This window comes from Sturnira hondurensis, unplaced genomic scaffold (genome assembly GCF_014824575.4).
Source record: "Sturnira hondurensis isolate 20B ecotype Veracruz unplaced genomic scaffold, ASM1482457v3 Scaffold0006474, whole genome shotgun sequence".
NCBI classification, from domain to species: domain Eukaryota; kingdom Metazoa; phylum Chordata; class Mammalia; order Chiroptera; family Phyllostomidae; genus Sturnira; species Sturnira hondurensis.
In genome coordinates, this window is record NW_028079105.1 from 1,415,643 (window position 1) to 1,425,948 (window position 10,306).

Sequence of the window (10,306 nt, forward strand, 5' to 3'; positions counted from 1 at the left end):
CTGCTTCTTTTTCAGTGAGTTTTGGAAGATTATATTTTTCTAGAAATTTGTCCATTTCATCTAGGTTTTCAAATTTCTTGGCATACAGCTCTGCATAGTAATTCCTTACAATCTCTTCTATTTCTGTGGTATCAGTTGTAATCTCTCCTCTTTCATTTCTGATTGTGTTTATTTGGGTCCTCTCTCTTTTTTTCTTGATGAGCCTGCTTAAAGGAATGTCTATTTTGTTTATCTTTTCAAAAAACCAACTCCTGGATTCTTTGATCCTTAGAATTGTGCTTTTAGTCTCTATGTCATTTAATTCTTCTCTGATCTTGGTTATTTCCTTCCTTGTACTTGCTCTGGGCTGTCTCTGTTGTTGTTCCTCAAGTTCTTGGAGGTGAAAAATATGGAACGCTTCACGAATTTGCGTGTCATCCTTGCGCAGGGGCCATGCTAATCTTCTCTGTACCGTTCCAATTTTAGTATATGTGCTGCCGAAGCGAGCATGGCTGTAATCCTTTAAAATTCATGTGGGAAATAGGAAATTGGGGTCAAGATGGGAAAACATCAGGTCATTTCAGGCAAATGATGACCAGGGGGTGATGAGAAGCCATGGTTGGGATAAAAGTGTCCCATACTTGCGGGTTGACAAGGGAAGGGGAAATGCATGAAGCTGGGGGAGGAGTTGGACTTTCTAACAGTGGGAGGATAAGGAAGGAGGAAGGAGGCGGCTTTTGCACAATCTGAAGAGTGGTGCCTAATAATTGGAGAATATCCCATCCTAGGAGCGGAATAGGGCAGGAGGGTATGACAAGGAATGAATGGGGAAAGGGAAAGCTGTTCAGACTGCAGCTAAGCCAGGGGGTTTTCCATAGGCAAGACGGGGTCCTGTCAACCCCCATGACCGAGATCTGGGAAGGAGTAAGAGGTCCTGAAAAAGATGGTAAAACAGAGAAGGTAGCCCCAATGTCCACTAGGAGAGAGATGGACTTACCCGCTACCTGTAGCGTTACCCTGGGCTCAGTGAGGATGATAGGAGTCTTCGAGTCCGGGCTGCTCCAATTGCCTAGGAGTCCAAGAAGTTCCAGAGTGACCAGGGAAGAGTTTGCACCTTGATCAGCTGGTTCCCCATGTGGAGACGCTGGAGACGAGCCTCTAAGGGGACAGGCATCCCTCTAGTGGCCAAACTGTTGGCAATTGGGACAAGGCTTCTTTGGTGGCCGAGGTTGAGGATACTGTAAAGCCCAGTGCCCTTCTTTGCCACACTAGAAACAGGCCCCTGGTGGGGTGTTCTTTGGCCCGGACTTAGACTTCGCCCCTGTGCTGGTGTTTGTCACTGGCTGCAAGGTCGCTAATATGGCCTGGGTTTGCAGGGCTACCTTTTGCTGTAGGTGAGCCTGGCAGGCAGCCTCAGCCTTTGCTTCCCAGTTATTGAAAACCTTAAATGACATATTTACCAGATCTTGGGCGGGGGGGGGGGAGTTAGGGGGCCATCCTCAGCCTTTTTAGTTTCCTTCTAATGTCTGGGGCCGACTGGGAGATAAAGTGAGTAGCTAGGACAGTGGCCCCAGTGTTAGAAGCAGGGTCGAGGCAGGTATGGAGCATCATTGCCTCAGTTAGTCTGTTGAGAAACAGACTGGAAAGCACTGGATTTTTTCCTGGGCCTTGGGTGACTTCTCTGAGCTTATCGTAATTGACTGCTTTATGGGCAGATTGGTGCATACCTGCTATCAGGCACTCGACCATTTGGTCACAGCATCTCCAACCCACCTGGCCTAGCCAGTAGCCCCAGCCTGGCTCCACCTCTGGCACGGCTTCAGCCCCTACTGGCATGAGAGGATTGGTGGCGTGTGTTTGATCAGCATGAGCCCTAGCTGCAGTCCAGATACGATTGTGCTCATCCGGGGTCATAGTGGAAGTTAAAATGATGTGCAGGTCATGCCATGTGAAGTAATAAGCCTGGGCTAGGTACTGGAATTCCTTGATAAAATTGGTAGGGTTAGTGGACAATGAGCCTAGGTGTTTTTCAATTGAAGAGAGGCCAGTTAATGAGAAGGGAAAATGGACCAGAACAACACCTTCTGCTCCCACCACTTCCCAGAGGGGGCAAATACGAGAGGAGTCTAGGGGCTCTAGATTCAGGCGAGAGCGAGTACGTGAGCTGACCAGGGAAGAGAGGTCTTCAGGGGGAGGAGGAGAATCTGGTTGAGAAGGGAGGGCCGGGGCTCAGGTACCTGCTGGTGGGAGCTGATAAGGAGGGGGAGAAGGAGGGGTAGCAAGGTCTTCAGGGGGATCAGAAAAGGAGGAGGAAGACTCTGGGGCAGCAGGCTTAGGAGGCTGGATGGGTTCAGGGTTCCCTCGGGAGAGGAGAACTTGGGCTGTGGAGCATTGGGCGCAGAGGTCTGGGTGGGAGTGCAAGACCCAAAATCCCTGTATGTAGGGGACCTCAGACCATTTGCCAGTCCATCTGCAAAAATTATCTAGGTCAGTAAGGGTAACAAAATCGAAAGTGCCTTCAGGAGGCCAGGTTTCATGATTATCGAACTGATATAATGGCCAGGCGGTAGTGGATAGAAAATTCAGCTGTTTTCGCTTGAGGCCAAGATCAATTACTTTCAAATTTTTCAGAAGGCACCCTAGAGGTGATTTAGGATCTGGCTTGGACTCCTGCCCCATTCCTGGTCCCACGAGGAGCAGCAGATAGAGATCAGGGAAGCTCTTCTGCTGAATAGGAATGATGACTGTGGGGCGGGGCGGGGGGGCAGGTATTATTTCTCGTGGCTTCCTGTGGGAGCTGGGGATTGGGCCCCTCTGAACAAAGCGGAGATACAGCATTGGTGGTTTCTGCTCTGGACTCAGGTTAATGTGAGGATGTCCATCTTGGCAAAGCCCGCCCTTCTGGCTCTCTGATTGGACATCAGCTGGCTGTTCCAGGCACATTTTAATTGTTGGCCATCTTGAATGTAGTCCAGCCAGGTCCTCCTCCTGTCCCTGCCCACCCTAGCATACACTTTTGTGTTTGCGTATTTTTTCATGTGGATGGTTAAAATAGTATTGAAATTAACTAGAATGTATATAATCAATATATAATCTTACCCCAACTAATAAAGTACAATATTTATTTACATATAAATAAATTCTCCAACAGAATGTATGAAAATCCCAACACACTTCTTTTTTTAAAAATATTTTTGCTGGTCTTTCTTTGTCTGCTCATTCCTCTGGAATGATGATGGGTCAGCAACTCATCTCCAATATATGACCCAGAAATTTTGTATCTGATAATACAATTCAAGAAATTCTCACACATCCACAAGGAAACAAAGACAAAGGTGTTCATTCAGCATAATTTGAGACAGCAAAAAATTGGAGGCAATGTGGGTGTCTGTCACCAGAAGAACTTATAAACAAGATGTAGTGGATTCATACTGTAGGGGACTGGTTTGTTTAAGTCTGGCAAATGTGACTTAGCTCTGTATGGAAAACCTACAGAAGCAAAGTGGTGGGCAGGAGCCAGACCTCCAAACTGTGTTTTCCCAAGGGAATCAAGCCTAGAAAATGCTTACAGATTGTTATGGCTTGCTCTTGCTAAAACTCCCTCACCCTGGTCTAAAGCAACAAATGTGTATTATCTATCTTCAAGATATAATTTCCAAAGCCTGTGTGAGCTCTCCCAAGGACAGAGCTAATCAGCTCATTGCCACCCCCTCTGCATTTTCTGTTTATTTCCTTGATTGTACCTAGAATGTAGACAATAATATTCTGTGTAATATATAATAAATCTTTCTATGATGTAAGACCCCAGGAAAACAATAAAAGCCTGTCTAGGCAAGGGTTGGTGCGCTCCCCTCTTGAGGGAGTGGCCAGGGCACCCATAGGTACTCTCCCCTTGAGAGAGTAGTCAGGACTGTTCCCTTTTCCCACAAAGGATTTTTGTGGCCCGTGCATTGATTCTCATCATCAGCCACAACAGGCAGACTCTGCTGGACAGGGTCTGCTACAGTTCTGAGCAATTATTCTTTCATCAAAATCACCTCAAGGCCAAAATTTTGAGCTAAATATGTATTAAGTATGTATCAGTTTTCATTGTGCTGCAATAATTACCATATTTTCAGACTATATAACATGCATCTTCCACCCAAAATTGGGGGGGGGGGATAATGGTTAATGCTGCTGTTGAGTTCTGTTTACATTTACACTGGTAAAATATTATGTTATTTATGTTATTAAATATTTTACCACATTTTTGCTTCAAAATTTTTTCCTATTTTCTTCCTCTAAAACCTAAGTACATCTTATAGTCTTAAAAATATGGTAAATATTGTCCTATATGTAAGGAATTATAATGATCACACAATTTGTGGGTGAGAGTTATTAACATATTTTATACCCCATACATATTACTTTTGTCTTCTACTCTCTAGGTCAAGTTTTCATACCAATTCCCTCACAATTCAAATTTATTCTTTATATATCAGTGATATTCCAAGAACATAAATTTAATATTTTTTCATGGTTTAAAACTCATCAGTGACTCTTTTTATCATACAGATTAAATTCAAAACTCTTCAGTTGGTCTCTAGATGTATCTATCCTTTTCTCTGTTTCCTTTTAAAACAATCAGTTCTGAGACTGTAGTGTCTTTTCCATGCTCCATGCCTTTTTCTAAGAGTTTCCTCTACACAGGACCTTTTCTCTACTTCTATCTGTATTCCTGACTAACACTACCTAATGGTCCTCATTTTATTCATTCCCCTACTGTCAGTTAATCTGGCTAAATCTTGTTTGCCTTTGAAGGCACATTTCAGGTGAGTCTCATGAAAACTTTCTTCTCAAAGAAACTCCAACCATTGTCATTTGTATTCTTTTTTCAATACATTTATTTATTTATCTTTAGAGGGGAAGGGAAAGACAGGAAAGAAATATCAATGCATGGTTGCCTCTCATGTATCCCCTGCTGGGAACTAGCCTACAACCCAGGCATGTGCCCTGACTGGGAATCAAACTATGATGGCCTGGTTCTCAGGCTCATGCTCAATCCACTGAGCTACACCAGCCAGGGTGTCATTTGTATTCTGATACACATAACCACTCTTCCTTTTAGGTCTCTTTTTATTTCCTGATCCTGTATTATGGGATCTACAACATTCAATCATATTCATTTGTGTTTATATTTTTTATATAATCATTTATTTGAGAAGAGGAACAATCTCTTATGCAGATGGTCTGGCTTTTCATGGGTGTTCAAAAATGTTAATTAAATGAATGAAAAATACTCGGTAGTGGATCAATCAATCAAGAGTAGTCTACTCTTTCTAGGGACTACATTTTTACCTCTGAAAGTAGAATAAATTTTCCTTTGACTTTTTTTCCTCTAAGTGTAGAGATATGTTTTTGCATAAAAGGATACTATTAAGAGAACAGTAAACTTCTGGCAAGATGGAGGTGTAGGTAGATATATGTGCCTCCTGACAGAACCAAAAAAAGGACAGCAACAAATTTAAGAACAAAAAATAACCAGAACTGACAAAAATTGAACTGCATGGAAGTCCAACAACCAAGGAGTTAAAAAAGAAACCTTCATCCATACTGGTAGAGATGGGCAGCTGGGTTGAGAGGACTTGAGGCAAGGCGGTGGTTGGTGGACAGGGTGGTCCCACATTCACGTGCAGAGAAATCAGGAGAAACAACTGGAGAGTGAAATAGACCTCACAACCCAGGTTCCCAGCATGGAGAAATAAAGCCTCAAAGCCTCTGACTGAAAAAACCTATGGGGGTTGAGGCAGCAGGAGAAACCCCTAGCCTCACAGGAGAGTTCATTGGAGACACTCATGGGGTCCTGGAACGTACACAGACTCACCCACTGGGAATCAGCACCAGAAGGGCCCAATTTGATTGTGAGTGGCAGAGAAAGTGACTGAAAGCCGGCAGAGAGTGGAGCAAGCAGCACTGTTTTCTCTCAGACCCCTACCTCACTTAGTGTCACAGCAGAACAACATTGGTTGCCCTGCCCTGGTGGACATGCAAGGCTCCTCCCCTTACTACATAACAGGCACACCAAGACAAAAAATGGCCTCAATAAAAGAACAGATCAAACTTCCAGAAAAAATACAATTAAGCAACGAAGAGATAGCCAATCTATCAGATGCAAAGTTTAAAGCACTGGTGATCAGGATGCTCACAGAATTGGTTGAGTATGGTCGCCAAATAGAGGAAAAAATGAAGGCTATGAAAAGTGAAATAAAGGAAAATGAACAAGGAACCAACAGTGAAGGGAAGGAAATCAGGACTCAAATAATGGTTTAGAGCAAAAGGAAGAAAGAAACATTCAACGAGGGCAGAATGAAAAAATAAGAATTCAAGAAAATGAGGAGAGGCTTAGAAACCTCCAGGACACCTTTAAACATTCCAAACTTAGAATCATAGGGGTGCCTTCTCCTCAAGGAGAAGAGGAAGAAAAGAAATTGAAAACTTATTTGAAAAAATAATGAAGGAGAACTCCCCCAATCTGACAAAGAAAACAGACTTTCAGGAAGTTCAAGAATCCTAGACAGTCCCAAAAAAGTTGCAGCCAAGGAGGAACACAGCAAGGCACATCATACTTATGTTAATCAAGATTAAAGATAAGAAGAGAATCTTAGAAGCAGCAAGAGAAAAGGAGACAGTTACCTACAAAGGAATGCCCATGAGACTATCAGCTGACTTCTCAAAAAAAAAAAAAAAAAAAAACCTTGCAGAAAAGGAGCTGAAAAGAAGTATTTGAAATCATGAAAGGCAAACCTATATCCAAGTATGCTCTATCCAGCAAAGCTATCATTTAGGGTTTTTTTAAATTTATTTTTTATTTAAATTATTTTATTTTTGTTCAATTACAGTTGTATTTTCTTCCCACCTCTCACTCTCACCCCCTCAAAACTCACCTCCCTCTCTTTTTTCCACCCTCCCCCTTGGTTTTTTTCCATGTGTCCTTTATAGTAGTTCCCCAAAACTATCATTTAGAATGAAATGGCAGATAACGTTCTTCCCAGATAAGGTCAAGTTAACTAGTATAAAGGACACAAGGACAACAACTAAGGGGGGTGGAAATGGGAGGGAGGTGGAAATGGGGAGCCCTGGGGGTGTGGGCTGGGATGGGAGTAAAAGACAGAAAACTGTACTGGAAGAATAATTAAATAAAAATAAAAATAAAACACTTAAAAAAGTCCATCATCATCCAGCCTTTATTATATAAAATGTAAAATGGACATATCTAAGAAAAAAGAAGATAAAAAATATGAACAGTAAAATGACAACAAACTCACAGCTATTAACAACTGAACCTGAAAAACAAAAACAAAAACAAAGTAAGCAAACTAGAACAAGAACAGAATCACAGAAATGTAAATGACATGGAGGGTTATCAATAGGGAAGTAGGGGGGGGGAGCGAGGGGGGAGAGGTACAGAGAATAAGAAGCATAAATGGTATGTAGAAAATGGGGGAGGTTAAGAATAGTATAGGAAATGTAGACACTAAAGAACTTATATGTACAACCCATAGACATGAACTAAAGGCAGGGTGATGCGGGTGGGAGGGGGTGTGCAGGGCAGAGGGGAATAAAGGGGGGAAATGGAACAACTGTAATAGCATAATCAAGAAAATATATTTTTTAAAAAGAGCAGCAAAATTTAGTGATTTGGAGTTGGAGTTATGCACTGTTGTAAAACTGGATTTGAATCCCACCTCAGCCACTTTCATTTTGTTGATTAATTTTTAAAAATTATTTTACTGTTTTCAAGTACAGTTGTCTGCATTTACCCACCACCACTCCTCAACATCTCAGCCATTTCTGCCTCCCTCCCCTGCTTCCTCCTGCACCCTTGGTTTTGTCCATGTATCCTTTAATTTTTAATTTTTATTTTTTTAATTTATTTATCTTTAGAGGGGAAGGGAAGGAGAGAGGGAGAGAAATATCAATGTATGGTTGCCTCTCGTGTGTCCCCTGCTGGGAACTGGCCTGCAACCCTGGCCTGGGAATCAAATGATGATCCTTTAGTTTGCAGGCCTACGCTCAATCCACTGAGCTACACTAGCCAGGAGTGTCCATTTATCCTTCATAGTTGTTCCTGAAAACCATTCCCTTCTTCCTCCCCATTATCCTCTCCCACCTCCCCTTTAGTTATTGTAGAATTCTTCTTAATTTCAATGTCTCTGGTTATATTTTGCTTGCTTGTTTATTTTGTTGATGGTTTTGTTTGCTATGCAGAGGCTTTTTTGAGGGGGTATTTATTTGTTTATTGTTTATTTGTTTTTTTATAGCTTTTGATGTAAGATCCAAAAACTCATTGCCACTACATATGCCAAGGATATTACTGACTATATTTTCTTTTCCTTTTAAAAAGGTTTTATTTCTTTATTAAGAGAGGGGAAGGGAGGGAGAAAGAGAGGGAGAGAAACATCAATGTGTGATTGCCTCTCATGCATCCCCTAGTAGGGATCTGGCTTGCAACTCAGGCATGTGCCCTGATTGGGAATCAATCCAGTGACCCTTTCATTTGCAGGCTGGCACTCAATGAGCTGAGCCATACAAGCCAGGCTACTGACTATATTTTCTTTTAGGAGTTTTGTGATTTCAGGTCTTATATTCAACTTTTTTATTACTTTTGAGTGATTTTGTTGTATGGTGTAAAATAATGCAGCTTTATTCTTTTGCATGTGGCTGTCTACTTTTATCAACACCACTTATTGAAGAGACTGTTCTTTATTACATATTCTTGGCTTCTTTGTTACACATTAATTGACTGTATGCATGTGGGTTCATTTCTGGGTGCTCTATTCTTTTCCATTGATCTATGTGTCTGCTTTGTATGAAAATACCAACTGTTTTGATTGCTATAGCTTCTACTAGGGTGAAGTCAGAGGAAGAATGATACCTTGAGCTTTGTTATTTTTTCTGAAGATTGCTTTGTTTACTTGGGATCTTTTGTGGTGCCATACAAATTTTCATATTGTTTGTGCTATATCTGTGAAAAATGCCATTGGAATTTTTCCAATTTTTAAAAATTTTTTCCCAGTAAATTTTGATATGGAGTGCATTGAACTTGCAATTTGCTTTGGGTAGTATGGACACTTTAATATTAATTCTTTCAATCCATGAACATAAAATATTTTTCTTTTTATTTGCATCTTCCTCAATTTTTTTATTAATGCCTTATAGTTTTTAGTGTACATGTCTTTCTGCTCTTTGGTTAAATTTATTTTTAGGTATTTTATTCTTGTTGATATAATAGTAAATAGGATTGCTTCCTTAATTTCTTTTTTCTGACTTATTAGTATATAGAAATAGTTTATTAGTATATAGAAATACAATATATTTTATATTAATTTTGAGTTCTGCAACTTTATTGAATTCATTATTCTAACATCTTTTTAAAATTTTTTATTTAGTTATTGTTCAAGTACAGTTTTCTGTCTTTTACTCCTATCCCATCTGCCCCCCCCAGTGCTCCCCACTTCCCTTTCATTTCCACCCCCCTTAGTTGTTATCCATGTGTTTTTCATACTAGTTCCTGTAAATCCTTCCCCATTTTCCCCTGAAATTCCCTCCCCTCTCCCCTCTGGTCACTGTCCACCTATTCTCTATTTCAGCGTCTTTAGTTTTATTTTGCTTGCTTGTTTGTTTTGTTATTTATCTTCTTATTAAAGGTGAGATCATAGGGTATTTATCTTTAAAACCTAGCTTATTTCACTCAGCATAATGCTTTCCAGTTCCATCATGTTGTTGCGAAGGGTAGGAGCTCCTTCTTTCTTTCTGCTGCATTAAAATTCCATTGTGTATGTGTACCATAATTTTTTTTATTTAATTCTTGTTCAAATACAGTTTTCCGTCTTATATTCCCAGACCTGCTCCCTCAGTGCTCCCCACCTCCCGCCCATTTCCTCCCCTCACCTTAGTTATTGTCCATGTGTCCTTTATACTTGTTCATGTGAGTCCTTCGACTTTTCAACTGTGATTCTCTCCACTCTCCCCTCTGGTCCCTGTCAGCCTGTTCTGTATTTCAGTGTCTTCAGTCATATTTTGCTTGCTTGTTTGTTTTGTTATTTAGATTCCTGTTAACGGTGCTATCATATGGTATTTGTCTTTCACCGCCTGGCTTATTTCACTCAGCATAATACTTTCCAGTTCCATTCATGATGATGCAAAGGGTATGAGCTCCTTCTTCCTTTCTGCTGTATAGAATTGCATTCTGTAAATGTACCATAGTTTTTGATCCACTCATTGACCAATGGGCATCTAGGTTGCTGCCAATTCTTCGCTATCATAAATTGTGCTGCTATGAACATCG

At 40.9% G+C, this 10,306-nt stretch overlaps 1 non-coding gene across 1 annotated transcript; it reads right to left on the reverse strand.

Moving 5' to 3' along the window:
• Positions 1–382: 382 nt before the first annotated feature.
• On the reverse strand, positions 383–489 carry LOC118989295 (U6 spliceosomal RNA). Its single transcript, XR_005066990.1, has one exon. It is a non-coding gene; the product is annotated as a U6 spliceosomal RNA (small nuclear RNA).
• Positions 490–10,306: the final 9,817 nt, after the last annotated feature.